At 50.1% G+C, this 19,316-nt stretch overlaps 1 protein-coding gene and 1 long non-coding RNA gene across 4 annotated transcripts in view; one reads left to right on the forward strand and one right to left on the reverse strand.

Annotated features, from left to right (window-relative positions):
- The window catches only part of CMKLR1 (chemerin chemokine-like receptor 1), a 52,812-nt gene that overhangs the window by 24,006 nt on the left and 9,490 nt on the right, over positions 1-19,316 (reverse strand). The window lies entirely within an intron of this gene.
- Positions 292-4,060, forward strand: LOC103876044. Its single transcript, XR_002515836.2, has 3 exons — positions 292-379; positions 542-709; positions 1,637-4,060. It is a non-coding gene; the product is annotated as an uncharacterized LOC103876044 (long non-coding RNA).

Consider the following 19,316-nt stretch of genomic DNA (forward strand, 5'->3'; position numbering starts at 1 on the left):
AGGATTTTTCCTCAGCCCACAAGGACTGGTTTGTTTCCAGAGCCATTTCCATGGCAACCACCAATGCTCCAAGAAAGGTCTTGAGTGAGCGTAGGAGTGAGGACCAGAGATACTCAGATGGGTCTTCACGGGAGAAGCCAGGTCACAGAGAGGGGCCCATACTATCCAGTCTTGGGGCCTGGTAGCCATCTTCCCCTGGAGTCCGTGATGCCACAGATAAGCTATGGTTGCCATGGTAACACTGAGTCCCCATCCCTGGGCCTCATGGACCCAGGGCCTTTCAGCAGGGGAGTAGGCAGAGATAGGAGGGAGGCAGTGCTGAGGGGCAGCCAGAACCTGTAGCTTACCAGGCACATCCCAGGACATGTGTGTGAGGCAGGTAAGTTTGAAGACCGCCTCCCCACCCCCCGCCCAGGAGATAAGCAGGGTGCAGATGAAGGAGCAGTCTCTGGGGTCTGGTGTTGGGGTTCTGGAAAGGCAACCCCCACTGCAAATTGATCCCAGATACACGCTGCTGCTATGCCTTCAATTCCACCATCAGGGTCCTGCTTTCAACTTTCCCCCAGTGAACTGAAGTCAATGTCGTGATGACGGTGGAGAAGCAGAGGCCCACACACAAAGAGGAAGGAGCTTTTGGACACAGTTATACAGCAGAATGCAGCAGGACTGGGACTCAGATGCCAAAACCATTCCAAATATGTCACATCCAGTTAGTGGTTGACGTGAATGTGTGTATGTGTGCGTGTGAGATATTAACGCTTAAAAGTGCTAGGGAGACCGGGCAGGGTGGCTCATGCCTGTTATCCCAGCACTTTGGGAGGCTGAGGCAGGAGAGTCACTTGTAGCTAGGAGTTCAACACCAGCTTGGGCATCAGAGAGAGACCATGTCTGTAGGAAAATAATAATAATAATTTAAAAAATTAGCCAGGTGTGGTGACACACACCTTGTAGTCCCAGCTACTCAGGAGGCTAAGGTGGGAGGATTGCTTGAGCACAGGAAGTTGAGGCTGCAGTGAGCTATGATTGCACCACTGTACTCCAGCTTGGGTAACAGAGCAAGACCCTGCCTCCTAAAAAGAAATAAAGTGCCAGGGAAAGGATGCTAAGGGGAAAAGGCAGCACAGAGAGGGAGAGCTGGTGGAGACAAGAGGCAACAGGAGGAAGAGTGGGCCACTGAGCATGGGCATCAGCCTCCCTTCCCCTTGGAGACCCCAAGTGAGGTCAGTAACTCAAGGCCACTGACCCAGGACAGGGCTGCAGGACTCATGGGAAGTCCCAGGCTGGGGGCAGGAAGGGACTGCTGGGGGGACCTCCGAGGCCAAGTCCTTCCAAACCAACCTGCTCCCTGTGCTCAAGGAGCCCAGTACCCCTGAGCATGGTTCAAAGTACCTGGGCCTCTGGTCTTGCAGGTCCCTCTGCCTGGGGTGTGCTTTTCACAAGCATCCCCTTGCTCCTCCCAGCCTCATGTGCACAAATCCAGGTAGAGCAGGCAGCAGGGTGACAGGAGGAAAGAGAGCCATCCTGCTATGTGCCAGGCACCTAGCTGTGAATTTGACTTCCCCTCATCTCCTTGTGTCCTGACAACCCATCTTCCCCCTGGCCTGAGGAGTGGAAGAACATTACCCCCATTCCACAGATGTTGAAACTGAGGCTCTGAAAGGAACGACATCAGGATCACCACCCAGTGCCTGGTGGAGCCAGGACTTGAACTCAGACCTGTGGGAACCCAAGGCATCTATACCCTATCACAGCACTTCCAAGCATCATGGATGGGCTGACGGGCCCCTTTCGCTACAAAGCACTCCTTCCTCCCTAGGACTTCCCTTACATCCTGCCAGCACAGCTTCTCCACGGGGAACAGCCCTCACCCGCTGACTGTCACGGGGTCCTCGGGTGCAGCTCTGGGGTGAGAGGAACCAAAACTGAGAGTCTGGGGCTGATGGAATCCACCCCCTGCTTATGAGGCACCGATGGCATACTCTACTCAGTGCCTTCACTCACAACAAACCTTCAAGGTAGATATTTTCATTCCCATTTTTCGGATGTGCAAATTAAAGCATAGAGAAGCAAGGGCACTGGCCCAAGATCCCACAGTAGGAAGGGGCAGAGGAGAGGTTTGAATCTGCGCTGTCCTGACTCCGGAGTCCACGTCTTCAGTGACGGTCACTGTCCTTCATGTTCTGTGGCTTGCCTGCTGCACGCGGGGCCCTGCGATCTTGTATCAGCTGTCCCCACCTGTGCATCTGTCCCCACCTTGCATATTCGCAACCCTACCTCATTGCCTTGGGGTACTCAGAGACTCCAAATCACTCCCCCTCTGCACAGTCTCCACAGGCTGGCCAGACTTCCAAGGCAGGGGGGCTGCAGAGGCCTGTCCAGCCACATGGAGCTTTGAAACATCCCAGAGCCCTGAGCTGCCCCAGAGTCCTCCTGCCTAGGCTGCTAGCCCCGAGCACAGAGGCCTTGGAGCGCTCAGGCAGGCTCTGGCCCCTTGGAATTCCCTGGCTCCAGCCCAGGCAGCTGACAAATGGACTGGCACCACTGCCAGCAATCAGGACGGTGGAGTATGAGATCCCACCCTGTTCCCAGGCACAGGGAAGGAGGGGCAGGCTGCCCTTCCTTTTGACCCTGTCACCAGGCTGTCACTTCTCCCAAGGCAAAGCCCAAGCCTTGACCTAGGAGGGGTCTTGCTGGAAACATTGCCCCCCACCCTACCCCAACCCACCTCCATGGAAAACAAAAAGCTGCTTGAAGACCAGAGGAAATTCCAGAATCCTAAAAGTCATTGCTGGAGAGGCTTTAGGATCAAGGGGTCTTGTACCCTCATCTTACAGGAAAAGGGAAGTGGGTCAGTGCGGCTGAGAGCTTAAGCCTCACTCAGTTACAGCAAATCCACACATGAATCCCAGCTCGGCCCTTCCCATGCTATGTAATCTTGGGTTACCAAATCACAGATTCCTCGTCTGTAAGGGGGGTCAATGTAAAGATTTCATGAGATCATGTAGGTAGGGTGCATAGGGTGACCGACCAGTTGTCCTGGTTTGCCAGAAACCAAGGGGTGTCCTGGGATGCAGACTGTAAAGTGCTCAAACTGGAATGTCCCAGCAAATCAGGGCCTGCCGGTCACTCTATGAACATGAAGAGACTGGCTCCAACAAACCTGCCCTTTGGCTATTATGTTTAAAGAGAGCTATGTCTGGAGTCAGCTATCAGTGAGTTTGAAACCCCCACTAGCAGAACTTCTAGAAAGACTTGTCAAGTCTTTAGAAAGCTCTTCCTTTTTTTCGCTAAACTGACCTTGAGCAACCTGCCACATTCATGTCAGTGTTGGTTTAGGCCCCTGGAGTCACACAGGACGAGCCAGCCACCTCCCTCCCCAGGCAGCAGCCACTTCCTCCCTTTAATCTCGGCCAGCACTTCCTCTGCATCATTCTTAACCCCTTGCCAGCCGACCCCCACCAGGCCATCCGAGCTGCTCTCCTGAGTTGGGGAGGGGTGCCACAATACGTTTTTGCTTGCAGGTTTGTTGATTTTTTATTTTTGTTCACTTATATACTGGCGTGATGCAGCTGTGGATGGTGGGAGGTTCAAAAGTGGCTCACTTATACAGGGAACATAAAGTAAAGTAAAAGAAGGAAGGGAAACATGGGTAGAGACAGAAAATGGAGCCACAGCTAAGGGTGAAATGCAGGGGACAAAAAATGTCCTAAATGCTGACAATGGCTGGACCACACACTGGACCCCCAGCTTCCTGAAAGGGGGACCCAGTTACATGAGTCACACGCTCCTTGTGAAAAAGCAAATCCACTCAGGGGGAATGGCAAGGCCTCCTGATGCTAGGAGCAGGACGACTGTCTCCAGAAGCGTGTGGAGAGAAGACATGGGGGATCTGATCACGGAACGGGGCCTCCAGTTCCTGAATGTTTTAAGGGAGGTACCAAACACTCACTGACGGACAGCACTGCCCCAAACTGCAATTCAGTAAAAGCCACTTTTCCTAGATGTGACTGTGAGTTTCAGTCTACACAACCAAAGAATCCAAATTCTTTGGATTACATGCATTGCTGGTGTAATCCAAAGAATTTTCTAGAATATCTGAGAAGGGGCCTGAACCGTGGCCTTTAAGTCATTCTCCCTGACGTTGTTTTCTCAGAACTGAAGCCTTGTTAGCAGTAGCAGTGGTAAGCGGGACACTACTCTTTCTTTTTCTCCCCCTCCCCTTTTTAAATTTTACTTTATTTTAATTTTTGGAGATAAGGTTTTGCTATATTGCCTAAGCTGGTCTTGAACTCCTGGCCTCAAGTTATCCTCTCGCTTTGCTTCCCAAAGTGCTAGGCTCACCAGCATGATCCATCATGCCCAGCCCAAGGGACATCATTCTCTATGGCCCAGGCTCGAACACAATCTTTTTGTTTTGAGACGGAGTTTTGCTCTTTTTGCCCAGGCTGGAGTGCAATGGCACAATCTCGGCTCACCGCAACGTCCATGTCCCAGGTTCAATTGATTCTCCTGCCTCAGCCTCCCAAAGAGCTGAGATTACAGGCATGCTTCACCACATCCGGCTAATTTTGTATTTTTAGTAGAGATGGGGTTTCTCCATGTTGGTCTCAGCTGGTCTCAGGTCTCACCTGCCTCAGCCTCCCAAAGTGCTGGGATGACAGGCATGAGCCACTGCACCCAACCCGAACACAGTCTTTCTCCACACCAGCTGGGGGTGGGCCTGGGGCATCCTTACGCTCACTTATCTGTGAACATGTTTTATGAAACAGACAATCCTGACAAGGACACACTTGACACACAGGTGGAGTGACCCTCCATCCTGGCTTGCCCACGACAATCCCTGTTTATGCTTTTTGTCAAGCTCCTTTCATTCTCAAAGTGCCCCAGTCTGGACAATAAATCCTAGTTTCCCTACTCATAGATCACTCCCTCCTCTGGCCCAGAAGCTCCTGTGTCCTGGCCTTGCCCACCTACTTGTGCCAGGCCCTAAGCTAAGCACACGTCCTGTGTCATTAAATTTCCATAAGGGTCCAGTGAGGCAGGTACCACCATGATCCCCATTTAACAGATGAGAAAATGGAGGCTCAGAAAGGCTGCAGCTGCTGTCTCAGGAGGTAGCCATGTGCCAGGAACGTTCCAGGATTTAAACACCAGTTGTTTCTGCACAGGCGGCTACTTTCACTACCTCTATTTTTCAGATGCAAAGACTGAGCCTTAGTTCACCAATAAAAGGGTGAACTAAGGCCCTTACCAAAGCCCCTATGGTTTCAGCCAGGAAAGGACCACAGAATGTCCAAATTTCAGAGTCAGCTTCCTTCAATCCAGGCTCATGAGCTGTGGGTCCTTGGGCAAGTGACATGGCCTCTCTGAGCCTTGATTTATCTCATCGGTAAAATGAGGATGAATCTTGCAACTCACTATTGGGTGAATGAGGAGCAAACGCAGGACCGGCACCTGGACCCTGCGCCTCAGCCCAGCTCTTACAGCTCTACCAGGAGGGGATGTGTTCCCCCAGGAAGCTCACAGTCCTCAGCGGAACCAGTGCATACTTCATGGAGTCACTGCAAAATGAAAGGCAGCCCCTTATTCAAAAATTACTGAGAATTCAGGATGGCAACAGCCAAGTGTTAAACCAAGCGCAGGCCTTCTGAGCCCTGTGTGGCTGCACTGGTCACCAGCCCGAGATGCTGGCCCTGCCCCTCAGCTCTGGGGAATTGGAGGGAAGAGCCCTCTTCACTTCAGGCCCCAACAGGGCAGGGGCTTGGCGGGGTGGGTGATCTTAGGAGGGAGGAAGGAGCAGCACAGCCAAGAAAGAGCAGAGAGAACAGAGGATGACACCTCCTCAATGTAGACAGAAAGAGATGGGGAGGAGGGGCAGGGAGAGGAAAGCCAGCAGGAAGAGGAGAGATGCAGGACTGGAAAGAGGAAGACAGAGCGGCCAGGGCAAAGCTGCAAAGTGGCAGAAGAAAGACGAAGGCAGAGTGAAGAAAGTCCCCAGGAAGAGAGACCCAGAGGGAAGAGGAAAGGGCAAGGCTAAAAGGAGTCTTCTGCCAACTTCTGAGAAGGTTTAACAAGACCCCACGGAGCCACCTAGTGTGGGCAGGGAGGGCCCCAGGAATCGCTGTCCTCCTGGGGCGGGGGCCATTTGCTGTTGCATTTGCATACATTTAAAAGCACAGGAAAGGCAGTGCTAGGGATTTCCAAAATTCCCAAAGATCAGGGAGCTATGGGCAAGGTGTCAACCCCATAGCAGAAATGGGTGGGGCTTTTGCTTTGGGATGGAAAGCCAGAGCCCCCTGGCAATGGGTTAGACCATGCACTGGTTGGAATTGCCAATGGCAGCTCAATCACAACTTACTGCAGCCTCAACCTCCCTGGGCTCAAGTGATCCTCCCACTTCAGCCTCCTGAGTAGCTAGGACTACTATAGGCGTACACCACCACACCCCACTAATTTTTTTTGTATTTTATAGAGATGGGGTTTTGCCATGTTGACCAGACTAGTCTCCAACTCCTGGACTCAAGTGATCCCCCCACCTCGGCCTCCTAAAGGGCTGGGATTATAGGCATAAGCCACTGCACCCAGCCTCAATGTCACGGGTTGATTTTTAACAGGAAAAGGTGTGATTTAACACACAGCCTGTTTGGTGGTGGGCTAGAGGCAGTGTTTGGGAAGGTCTGGCAGACACAAGATGAGCTAAAAGCTATTCCAGGCAGTTCTCTTCATTGAGCATGGGTTTCAGTCATTGTCTGCTCTAGAGGTTCTCTTCATCCATGGATATTAGCGTCGAGGAGAGCCCACAAGAACACATTGTTTTCCCTACAAACATTTCACCGAGAGCTCAAGGGTATTCTTGGAATGAGATGGCAGGTCCACTATGAGACATAGGTATTGACTGACTACCCATGGCCTCAGGAGGCCACCAGGAATGCATCACAGTCACAAGGATGATGTGGACACTGGAGGGAGAGGTGGGCTCTGTGTACACCCCACAAGACTCTCTCAGCTGGTTCAAAGTGGGCCAAAGGTGGCCTCATTCTGACATCAAGGAAAGATGTAGTCAGCTGGACAATAAATCCAGCTAGTTTGAAAACCCCAAATGTGGTTATGTCACAGTCAAGGAGAAAATAGGAATGAAAACCATGGGCCTTAGAGTTTACAACACATATGCTATTCACATAATAACACTCTTAGCCTAATGGCCATCCATCCACAATTTTAATAGGCTTTTTGAATTTAAATTGCTGACCAGGCATCACAACTCCATCTAACTGGTGATGTTCAAACCATGTAAAACTATAGAAAGATTATAATGAAAAATCTTGCTCCTACCTGCCACCATTGATCCAGTTTCCACTGTACCCATCTTCCTATGTTGGCTCCTTATGTCTCCTTCCAGAGTTTCTTTGGGGAAATACATTCCCTTTTCATTTCATTTCTCTCATTTTGCATAAAAGGTAGTATACTGAACACACTATTTTGCAACTGGCCTTCCTTACCTAACAATATATCTTGGTGATGATTTCTTATTTGTATATTCATATGTACAAAAAATCTTATCCTTTTCGATAGTTGCATAGTATTATATTGGTAGATTTGCCAGCATTTAATTAACTAGTCCCAGGGATGGGCACTTGAGTTGTTTCCAGTTTCTTGTTGTTACAATGTTATAATAAATCATTGTGTGTGTTACAATGTTACAATTAACTACAAATGTATATCATTTCCCACATATTCTTAACAGAGTCTGGAGTTCTCAAGCCCTGGTCTTTCATAATGAACAAATGGGCTTTGAGCACTCCCTTTGCACTGATTGTGCTGTGTTTTGATCCATCAAGAATATCCTTCAGAGCCACTTAGACCTTCAGTCCCCATAGAACCTGGGCCATGTCTTTAGCACAAGGTCTGTCTCATGGGAAGTCAGAGAACCTTGGTTCTTATTTCAGCTGTACTGGCTGTTCCAACTCCCTGTCCTCAGTTTCCGCATTTATCAAAGGGAAATGACAATTGTTTGCAGGGTCACCGTGGGGAGCAGGGATCAGGAGAGAATTCTGTGGATATATGACAGTATCCACAGTGTGAGGGAGATTTCTGCCTGAGGCCTCCTTGTCACCCCAGAGGGCAGATCTGTACTCTGTGGGTTCCCAGAGAAGATGCCAGTCAGGCTGGAGGAGGGAGTCTCTGCAGAAAACAGAGCAGCCACCCGCCAGTGACAAGTTTCCAGTGTGATCCCTGATCCCATAGCAGCCAGAGCCTGAGCCCACAAGGAGCCATGTTCTGGAGGTGGCTTCAGTGGCCCCAAGCAGCCCTGAGAACTGCCAAGTTGAAGCTGCTTTTATTCTGTTTTAAAATAAAACAGTGATCACATTCCCAGGGTGTGGAGACACCCCTCCCCTCCATGAATTAGTCTCAGCTTTCCCAGCCACTCAGGAAAGGATCCAAAGGAATTTTCCACCCATAGCTTATGCAGAGCAAATCCTGGCGGGCAACAGGGTGCCTGCCCCACTTCCAGGCAGGAGTCCTCACCTCCTGCTTTGCAGCACTCACATCTTCCCAACTTGCCTCCCCTGGGACCCCAAGGTGCTGACAGAGGAGCCTTTGTCTCCCTCTTCCTGGCCTCCATGCCCTTTGCCAAGAACCCTGGCCATGATGTCTCTGCTGATGCGGGTTTCCAAGGCTCATTTTGTAACCACGAGCAGAGATCTTTGAAACCGCCACCTCGCTGAGCCATGAGAACCATCACTGCCAACCCTCAGGGTCCTCTCCATCCCCCAGCCTCCCAACAACGTTGAGGACCACCCCTACCTCACAGGTAAGTAAACAGAAACTCAGAGAGGTCAAGCAACTTGCCCAAGATCACACAGCTAGAAAATGAAGGAGCTAGGACTTGAACCCAAAAGCCATGTTCAGTGTGTGATGGTTAAGGGTATAGATTCTGAAGCCAGACCACCTGAGTTCAAAAGCCAGTTCTGTCATTTACCACCTGTAAGACCTCTTTGCTGCTTAAATTCTTTCCTCAGTTTCCCAATCTGTAAAATGGGGCAATACATACCACACAAAGTACATACCTCATAAATAGTATATACCTTCTAAAGTTGGTGTTAGGATATAAGAGAAGGAATATAAACAACTAGAACAATAATACCTGGCCCATGGTAAGTTCTCAGTATATTATGCATTGTTATTATTGTTGCTGTTGTTGAGTATAATTATGAATCTTACCATTATACGACATGGTCTCAGACATAAATGTGGCATGATTGTAAGGGAGTATGATTTAAAAACAAATCAAAACAAAAACCTCCTCTCAGAATTTCTTTCACACTGAGGTATAAATATCTGATGACCTATTATGTATTTCTCATTCTTACCTTCAATAAACTTTATTGAGCACAAATTACCTGCCAGGTGTCAGGCTGGGAGAGACAATACAAAGATATAGCTCCCACTCCCAAGAAACCCAAAGCCAGGTAAGGGTGACAGACAATGACTGAATCATGACAGAGTAAGCCCAGGGCTAGGGGGACCTGTCGGCATAGTATCAACTCCAGCTGCCAAGTCAGGGAAGGCTGCCTGGACAAAGTGAAACTTGAAGGACAAGCAGGAGTTGGCCAGTGGGCAACCCAGGCTGAAGTAACTTCAGAGGCACAAAAGCATTGCACTTTCACGTGATATAGCTGGAGAAGAAGGTTGTGAACTGAGTTGGGATTTAAAGCTGTGATGGTGGAAGGAAACTCAGGCACTGTGTGGAATAGAAGTAGAGTTTCAGCCAGAACATATGGCCCCTGGTATCTCTAAAATCCCAAAGGGGTGGCATGAATAGGGGACGAAGCCCCAAGCTTCCCTCCCCGAGCCCTGGGAGGTATGCACCAGGTAAGGGGTGCTTTCTCCTGAGCTCCAGCAGGAGTCCCAACCCGCTCCAGAGATCCGGGACTCAGAATTAACATCCCAGCTCTCAGACTGTGAATACTTCTCCCCCACATTTAGAAAGAGCCAAAGTGCCAGCCCACCTCCCAAGCCCTTCATATAACATATGCCTGATTTCCCAAAAGCAAAGATTTCTCCTTCCTTCCCTGCTTCTTCCATCTTCCCCTCAGCCTCTTCCTCCTCCATGTCCCCTTCCATGGGCAGACTCACAGACACCTGTTCCACTTTGGCCTTCTTCTCCCCAGCTCCCACTCTCCAGGAACCTGAGCCAGCAGCTTAGGACAAACCAGCTCATCAGGTCACACACACATCCACACTGGCTCCACCCACCCTCCTGCTCATTCATTCATCCTACAAGAGGATTAGAAACTGGACCCCAGAAACTCCAGCACAGCCATATTTGAAGAAACACAGTCCAGCAGCCAAAAGTCCCTGTAGACCTTTGAAATTTGTACTGCCACCTCTCAAAGAACAATAGAAGGGTATTGTAGTGGACGTTTTTCGTACCCAGTCGGGGTCCTTTTCACTAGCAGGGTCCCCCATCTAACAGCTGCAGGGAATATTAGATGCTAACAGCTCACGGCTGCCCTCTCCTCCTAAGAATTGCCCTCAGCAGAGCAGGAGCTGCCCCTGCCTGGCTGCCACAGGGCACAATGCTCGCTCCAGGGCTCCCTGGGGCATCAGACTGAAGCTAGTCTCACTAGCTTAGGCTGAGGCCAAATCCTCAATAACCCCTTCCCTCATTCCCCTTCTCCTGAGAGCAGAGTGAGGCACCTGCCTTGAGTGCAAACTTAGGGAGGAGGGTTGCCAAAAACCTCACTCATCCAAAAATAATAATGTAATGTAACATTTTTTCAAAATCAAAGTGACAGCTATTCAGGAGGCTAAGGCGGGCAGATCAATTGAGCCCAGGAGGTCAAGGCTGCAGTGAGCTATGATCATGCCACTGTACTCCAGCCTAGATGACAGTGAGACCCTGTCTCCAAAAAATAATAATAATAAATAAATAAATAAATAATCAAAATTAATGTAAAAAATCGCACGATGAGCAAAACATCAAAATAAAGATGGGATTCCATCCTGCAGTTTCGTGCGCCTGTGTCACTCACCACCCCCTAATCCTGACTCTGCTGGAGAGCACACCCTAACACAGAACGTGCACTCAAATCCCTATCTCAGGCTCTGCTTCAGGGAAACCCAATCTGAGACCGGGATCCAGATCAGAACCCACTGCAGGGGTTCTTAGAACATACTCTGACTCATTCCTCTCCTCTGTATTTCCACATCTAAGAGACCCTGATGTCCTTCCCTAGCTCCTCCCCACACAGCCCCATTCCAGCCAAGGCTCTGTCTCTGCTCACTGCCCTGACTGAACTGGGAATTGAGCACACATGGTGATACAGTTTGAATATCTGTCCCCTCCAAATCTCATGTTGAAATCTGATCTCCAGTGTTGGAGGTAGGGCCTAAGGGCAGTGTCTGGGTCATAGGGGTGGATCCCTCCTGACTGTCTTGGTGCTATCCTCCAAGTAATGAGTGAGTTGTCTATTAGTTCCCACAAGAACCGATTGTTTAAAAGGAAGAGGTCGAGGGGAAGGTGGAAGAAGGAGGGAAGGGAGAAAGGAGAAATCTTTGCTCTTGGGAAATCAGGCATATGTTACATGAGGGGCTTGGGAGGTGGGCTGGCATTTTGGCTCTTTCTAAATGTGGGGGAGAAGTGTTCACAGTCTGAGGGCTGGGATGTTAATTCTGAGTCCCGGATCCCTGGAGCGGGTTGGAATTCCCGCTGGAGCTCAGGAGAAAGCACCCCTTACCTGGCGCATACCTCCCAGGGCTTGGGGAGGGAAGCTGGGGGTTTCGTCCCCTAGTCATGCCACCCCTTGGGGATTTTAGGGAGACACCGGGCTCCAGATGTTCCGGCTGAAACTCTAACTCTGCTCCACACAGTGCCTGAGTTTCCACCATCACAGCTTTAAATCCCAACTCAGTTCACAGCTTTCTTCTCCAGCTGTATCACGTGACAGTGCAATGCTTTTGTGCCTCTGAAGTTACTTCAGCCTGGGTTGCCCAGTGGCCAACTCCTGCTTGTCCTTCAAGTTTCACTTTGTCCAGGCAGCCTTCCCTGACTTGACAACCTGAGTTGATACTATGCCAACGGGTCCCCCTAGCACCTTGGGCTTACTCTATTAGTTCCCACAAGAACTGATTGTTTAAAAGAGCCTGCCACCTTCCTTTGCTCTCTCCCTCCTTCTCTCCTCATGTTGGCTCTCCTTCAGGAGAGATGCTGGCTCTCCTTCCCCTTCCACCATGAATGGATGCTCCCTGAAGCCATCACCAGAAGCAGATGCTGGTTCTATGCTATTTGTGCAGCCTGCAGAACCATGAGCGAAATAAACCTCTTTTCTTTGTAAATTACCCAGCCTTGGGTATTCTTTTATAGCAACACAAAATGAACTAAGACACATGGTAATCATTTCATCCAATTGCCACATCTGGGCACCTACTGTGTGCCAGGTACATTCTCCCCCTGCAACCTAGCCTTGGATCTGGCAGCAGATACCTTTCCCTCCATACCTCATTCTCTCAGATCCCCCCTTCAGCCAGACAGTGCCCACCTGAATCCCCCACTCAGCTCAAAGAAGCCCAAGAGACCAGCTTAGCTCAGTCAACATCACGCCTTGGGATTTCATGAACTGGTTACATTTCCCAGAAATGTTTGAGACTGTCACAGAGTTGCCACCTTTCTACATTTGTCAAGTAAGGACATTGCAAAACTAAAACCATCCCTTACCATCACCACCACTTCAGAAAAGAAACATACCCAGGAAAATAGGTGGGACATAGACTCATCTTTTTCTGTTGAAAATATTTCACTTTATGAAAAGCTTACTCTGCTGTTATTTTCCCTTTTTATTTTATTTACTACTATTATTATTATTTTCTTTTTTTTTTTTTTTTTTTTTTTTTTTTTTTTTTGCTTATCTGCAGACTGGTAAAAATGTGGACACAGATAGGCTCTGGTGGGCTGGGGTTGTCAACCTTTCTGTTTGACATTCAGGGAAACTAAGACCAAAGGACAGCTTGTCTTCCCCATTCAAACCCTAGTCCTTGAATGTTTCCCTGAGGAAAACTGAGGAATGAACAAGGTGCAGTGGAGACAGGAAACCTGGGTTTCAGTCCTGACTCTGCTTCAGATTTTCTGTGAACCTGCACAAGTTTCTGCCCCTCTCTGAACCACAAGACTGCAAATCTTTCAGATGACACTGAGCTGGAAGTTGCCATCTGGTCCAACATGTAGGACTTGGGGTGCAGTCCCTGCCTGAGCTCACAAACAAGCTTGGCTGGAGAAAAAGGACTGGATGCCAGTCCTCTTTCTCTGATATCCAAACTAGCGCCTCAGTTTCCTCTTCTGGAAATGAGTTCTTTGATCATTGCCAACTCCAGATTGCCACACAGACAGTGGCATAGGGGCCAAGGGGAGAGAATTGGCAACAGCTAAGCCACCTGGAGGAAGAGGCTGGCCCCACAGCCAAGGGCCTCTGATAAGAGGCACACAGGACTACTTCCAGCTCCAGAGAGACCAGGGGTCTACAGTCCAGGCCTGGCAGGTCCCCTCCCTGTCAGAGACCCAACCCAGGCCAGAGGTCTAGGACTCCAGCTGGGAACCCCCAGAGTTTACATCTCTGGGCAAAGCCAGGCATTTACCTGTCCCCAGTGGAAAGGTGCTTGGGGTGCCTGGTGCCAACTGGGTTCTTGGTGGTCTCTTTTTTCTGGGAGTTGGATGTGATCACACTTGTTGTAGAAGGAAGCACATCTCAGCTGTCCAGGAAACGTGTCCTGGCTGCCCAGACACAGATGTAGGGGGGCAGATGGGAACAGGGCTCACCAAAGGGGCATCATTTTAAGTGCTGTACTGAGGCTGCCTGGGTTCAAGCCCTGGCTCTGCCGCTTACCAGCTGTGTGACCTTGGGCAAGTCACTTAACCTCTCTGTGTCCCTATTCCCTCCAATATACAATGGAGAGGTGAGGGGAAGAGGATCCCATCATGTGTGAGCACTCCCCTCAGACCTGACAATCCATGAGTTCTCTACTCCAAGTTTCTCCAAACAAGCCACCCAGACAGGAAGCCAGAGCACAGACAAGGCGCCTCTCCATGAAGCCGACCCAAAGGCTTCCGAGGGGCTCCATTTTCATCTTTAAATGCATGGGCCTATTATGGCACTGAATGCAAAGTTCCCAAGCTATTTTCTTAAAGCAAGTGCCCTCAAAATAATTGTATGCAGTTTAAAAATAAAACACATGGCCTTGAAATAATTTTAGTGAGGGTTTGGTTTTCCCTAAGGGCTGAGGGTGTACCCTTCTGCTGTTGGGGCTCGCTTGTTCATTTCCTTGCAAGTGTTTACTGAGCACCCACCAATGTGCTGGGTGCAGGGGTGGTGGGTGGCCTGAGCACGCTTCCTCCCACAGCCTCCAGTCTGACCACAGCCAGTTCCCAGAGGGAAGAAACCAACAAGAACCCTGTCAACACCCAGGGCCTCACGAACCCTCCCACTGGGAATAGGTGAGTGCTTGGCTTTGCCCAAAGTTGCTGCACCCAACCTCTGGAAGACCACAGCTGGTTCAGAGCACTTGCTACAGAAGAAAGAGGGCGAGAGGAAAAGAAGGAGAGAGAGGGAGATGGGGCAGCGGAGACAGGGCAGTGGAGTCGGGGCAGTGGGAGGTGCACTGGGAGGACAGGGATCAGGCAGCCTGGAGATGCCCCCAGCATTTCCAGAGGGCTCCCAGGCACCACCACCCTTCAGGGAGCCGGAAGACACCCAGACAAGCCTTATGGGTCGTTCTGGAAATTTGTCCCGGGGGCCTGCCTTGGACTGTGGCTTCTTTCATTTCACCCCTGTCTGCTCTCAATCACCTGAGAGGATGAAGATCAGAGCCACAGAGCTTCTTACTAAATCCACATCATGACTGGGGATTGTCCACATTGTGGGTGCTCCTGGCAGGTGCAAGGCAACTTGCACCCCCTACTGTTATCAGCCCAATTCCAATTTCCCCCAATGGGTAAATAGCTGGCTGTGGCAAATACCACAAATATTTAAATAACTGGCTGTTGCAAATACCAAAAACAAGTAAAGAAATAAAACATACCCTCCCACAGATCCATCTCCCCCTGCCCTACCCAGACAACCCTATGAGGCAACATCATCCTTACACCCATTTTACAGATGAGGAAACTGAGGCAATCAAGCTAGGAAGTCAAGGAATCTGAAGCCAAGCCACCAAATTCCAGAAGCTTTGACCATCTTGCCATCCTGCCTCTCTAAACACACCTGGATAAAATGCACTTCTACCCACACGAACCCAGCCACCAACACCACATCCTATCCCAGTTCCTGCTTCCACTCCCTGCACAAGGAGGGAAGGAAAGTCAGTTGAAAGACAGTTTTACCAGTTCCACAGAGTGGCAAGGACCCCAGGCTCCTCATCCAGGGCACGGGACATGTTGGGGTAACCACTCCTACCCCCAGGCTCTGTCAGAAATGCTGGAGGGTGGGCAAGCAGTGTAGACGAGTGTGCTAAGATTGGGACACTCACCTCTGTGACCTCCCAGGCCTGCCCTATTTCTCTGAACTCTGCTAATGTGGAGCTCTGTCATTTTTTTAAGGCAACCCAATTCTGGCCATTCTGTCTACAAGAAAAGGGAGGAACAAAGAGGCCCCAGTGGAGGTGCGAGGAAGTTGGAACTACAAATTTCTCCTATGAAATTGACTCAGTAGTTTTCTGTCCTCAGGTCCTTGCAGCAGAGAAGGCTGTGGCTTGCTTGTCTCTGGGAAGATCCCCAACCAAAAGCTGCCCCTTCCCTGTGCTTATGTCCGCAGCATCTGAATGTCCCCCATCCTGAGCACTCTCTGCTGGCTTAAGGCATCCTGCTCGCAAACCTTCCACTCCGGCAAGCTATCATCAGTTGCAAACACCTCAGTGTGAGTGAGTTTATCCCTTTAGTTTCTAACTGGCCATCTGGATGAGAACAGGCTTCTGAGGCAATGGGCCATGACACTGATGAGTCAAGCCATGGAAGATGAAGAGACAGTCCCATCATAAAGTCTATAATCAGTATAGAAGGAGTCTGCAGCAGAGGAAGGGGGGAAAGGCCTGGAAATCACAGGGGAGAAGAATTCATGGACTCTGGAGAAGGGGGCTGGGAGAACAGGGGCAGCCTGGGCGATGTGGCCTTGGGCACTCAGCTGATGTCTTTGAGCCTCAGTCTCTGAGCCTCATCAAGGACAGAGAAAGCTGGCTGCTAAGGGACTGGGGGCTAGAGCAGAGGAGGTGATTGCAGAATTCAATCGCATTTCAGAAAGTATTTCTCAATGACCTTGTATGCACCGTGCCTTATTTTAAGTGCAAGGAAGTCTTCAACATGCTTCTTTTACAAGGGCTCTACTAAGCATTGGTCCCACTGCTATGTGTTTTTTCATGGATTCGCTGATTTAATCCTCACCACACAACTCATGGCAGATCCTGTCATCAACTCTAATTTACAAGTGAAAAAACTGAGGCTGAGAGAGAGAGAGAGACAGAGAGAAACTGATCCAAGATCACCCAGCTGGTAATCAAGGGACTCAGGATTTGAACTCAGGTCTAACTCCTAACGTGGAACTGTAACACGATAGAACTCATCAAAGAGCAAAGAACTACAGCTGCTAGAGGGTGGGTGCCTTTCAAAGACGGAGAGGGGGATTGGCTAATAAAGATGACCTGAGGCCGGGCACGGTGGCTCATGCCTGTAACTCCTTCACTTTTGGAGGCCAAGGCAGGAGGATCCGTTGAAGCCAGGAGTTTGAGACCAGCCTGGGCAACATGGTGAGACCCTATCTCTATAAAACATTTTAAAAATTAGCTGGGCATGGTGGCACATGCCTGTAGTCCTAGCTAACTTGGGAGGCTGAATCAGGAGAATGGCTTGAGCCCGGGAGTTCAAGGCTACAGTAAGCTATGATTGCACCACTGCACTCCAGCCTGGGCAACAGAGTGAGACCCTGTCTCTTAAAAGAGAGAGAGATGTTGTGAATTAGAGAACGAAGGAGTGAGTGAACACATATCATCTCTCTAGGTCTCTGTTTCCTGGCTATAAAACAGGACTGTTTTTCCCACCGCCCACACATCTGATGAGCGTCTGTGAAGCCAGCGGGTGGGTGCTTGGCTTATAAACAGCCTGTTGTGATCAGCCAAGAGGTAGGACTGGTCCCAGAGGACAATCTCGGAGGAGGGAAGCAGGACTGGGCAGCAGCCCAGCCTGAACTCCACGGGTGAAGGCTACCTGTCCCTTCAGGCGGTGGAACCAACACAAAAGGCTCTTGGAAGGAAGAATGAGGAGGTGCAGTGGGCTTCCTGGGTCCCAGGAAAATGTGAAACACCGGACGGGGTGGGACGGGGCTGAGAAAGTGTGGATCAGAGGCCAGCCTTCCAGGACGTGGAGGTCAGAAACCCTGTGATGGGGAGGGGAGGGTGTCTCCCCACCAGCTGGCCTCACAGGCTGCTCACAGCAGTTCTCTCCTCTCCCCCGAGTCATGTTTCTAATTTCCTGATTTCCTTCACATCTGAGACTTTTCATGGGAGGAGAGGGAAAAACAGTAAAAGAAAGGCCTGTTTAGGCCAGACAGGGCCAGCTGCCCCCAGGAGAAGTGAGGCCAGCAAGTCAAGGTCTCCACCCAGTCCGTACCGTGTCTTTTAGCCAAGGCAGGAAGTCCAAAGGGAAAAGCTTGGAATGAAACTAGGACTTTGGCATTGCCTACAACGAGCATTTCTTAGCCTTTCATGGTTCCAGAGTGCTGGTCTCCCTCGTCCCTTCCCCACCAGGCCAGCCCCCTGACACTGAGACCCCAACTCTGGGCCACACGTGATCTCGTGTAAGCCCCACAACACCCCAGTGAGGAAAGCCCTTTTATGATCCTCTTCGTAAAGTTGAGGAAACTGAGGCTCAGAGCAGTTAAGCAACCCTTCTGAGGCCTCCCAGCCAGCACGCGGCTGAAATGGGTTTCAAAAGAGGTCTGTGAGAAAAGCAGAGCAGCTGCCTCTATCCACCCGGTGGCCATCCCGTCTGACTCAAGGGAAACCCTTTTTCTTCATGACCTAAATCCCTGACAGTTGAAGAGGCCCCCTGTGAGTTGAGTCTGTCATAAAAGAGACTGCAAATTGCCTGCACTCCCTGAAGACCTGTTCTTGACGTCAGTCAGCCGTACCTCCCCACGGCTAGGAGGCCAGGGGACCCTTTAGTGCCCAGCCTGGATTGGTCTGGCTGCCGCAGCTGGTGGCCAAGTCTGCCTTTCTCCAGTAAAGACGTCACCAAATTGCCTTGGGCAACCCAAAGTTGCCATCTTAAATCAACTCTCCTTTAGCGTTAAACCTGAAGGAAACACCTTGTTTCCTCCCAGCCTCTATGCCTAGGTCCCTCAGCAAGTCCTGGGAGTGGTGGGAGGGGCATCCACCATTCAATCAAGGAAGTCACCAGTGGAGAGAAAGATTCTGTTCTCCAAGCTGGTCGATGGGCCAGACAACCCATGAGATAAAGCCACAAACCAGCATGCCCACTGGAATTTCAAACTTAATTAGCTTTGGGTTGTCTGGAATCTTCCATTGCCCAAATGTTCAAATTTAATCAATTGAGTTTGGAGAAGGCAAGGGTTGGAGGCAGCAGGATGCTGTTCCCATGAAATGAAGCACAATGTGGACCACCTGGAAAATTGGGTAGGGCCTTCAAGGCCATGAGGAGCATTCCGATCTCCTCCTGCCGTCCCTGCTTCCTGCCCACTGTGCCAGACTCCCTGCAGTCATCAAGTCTCTGGATCTGTGTTCATGCAGCTCTCGCTGCCTAAAATCTCTCTCATATCTAGCCAACTGCTCCTATAGGCAACTCAAGGCCAACTCACGCTTTGAACCCAGCTCGAATACATGCTTCCTTCTTGAAGCACTATTTCCTGGCTTCTCCAGTGAAAGCTACCTCCACTCCACTCCTGCAGTACTTTGCACACTAAATGTATCAAGCAGGCATAAATGGGAAGGTATTTAACAATAAGCACTCAGTAAAAATGGCCCAGTAGTCACTTATCGTTCTGAATGGATGATGAATTGAATCATCATGGGTGACTGCAACCTGTGAGCAAAATTTGCCCCAAGCACCGACATTAAAGCCAACCTTCTGGCTAGATGGGCCTCCACTCTGTTTACTCACCTGTCTCCCACTCAAAGGGGAGCTCCCTGTATCCCATGCCCCTAGCACACAGTTGGTGCTCAGTAAATGCTTGTGAGGTGAACGGAGGCTCCTTTAGACAAATCCTTTCTGAGCTTCAGTTTTCCCATCTGAAAAATGGGAGTGTAGACTAACTTAGGGT

This window comes from Papio anubis, chromosome 9, assembly GCF_008728515.1.
Source record: "Papio anubis isolate 15944 chromosome 9, Panubis1.0, whole genome shotgun sequence".
In the NCBI taxonomy this organism is placed as follows: Eukaryota; Metazoa; Chordata; class Mammalia; order Primates; family Cercopithecidae; genus Papio; species Papio anubis.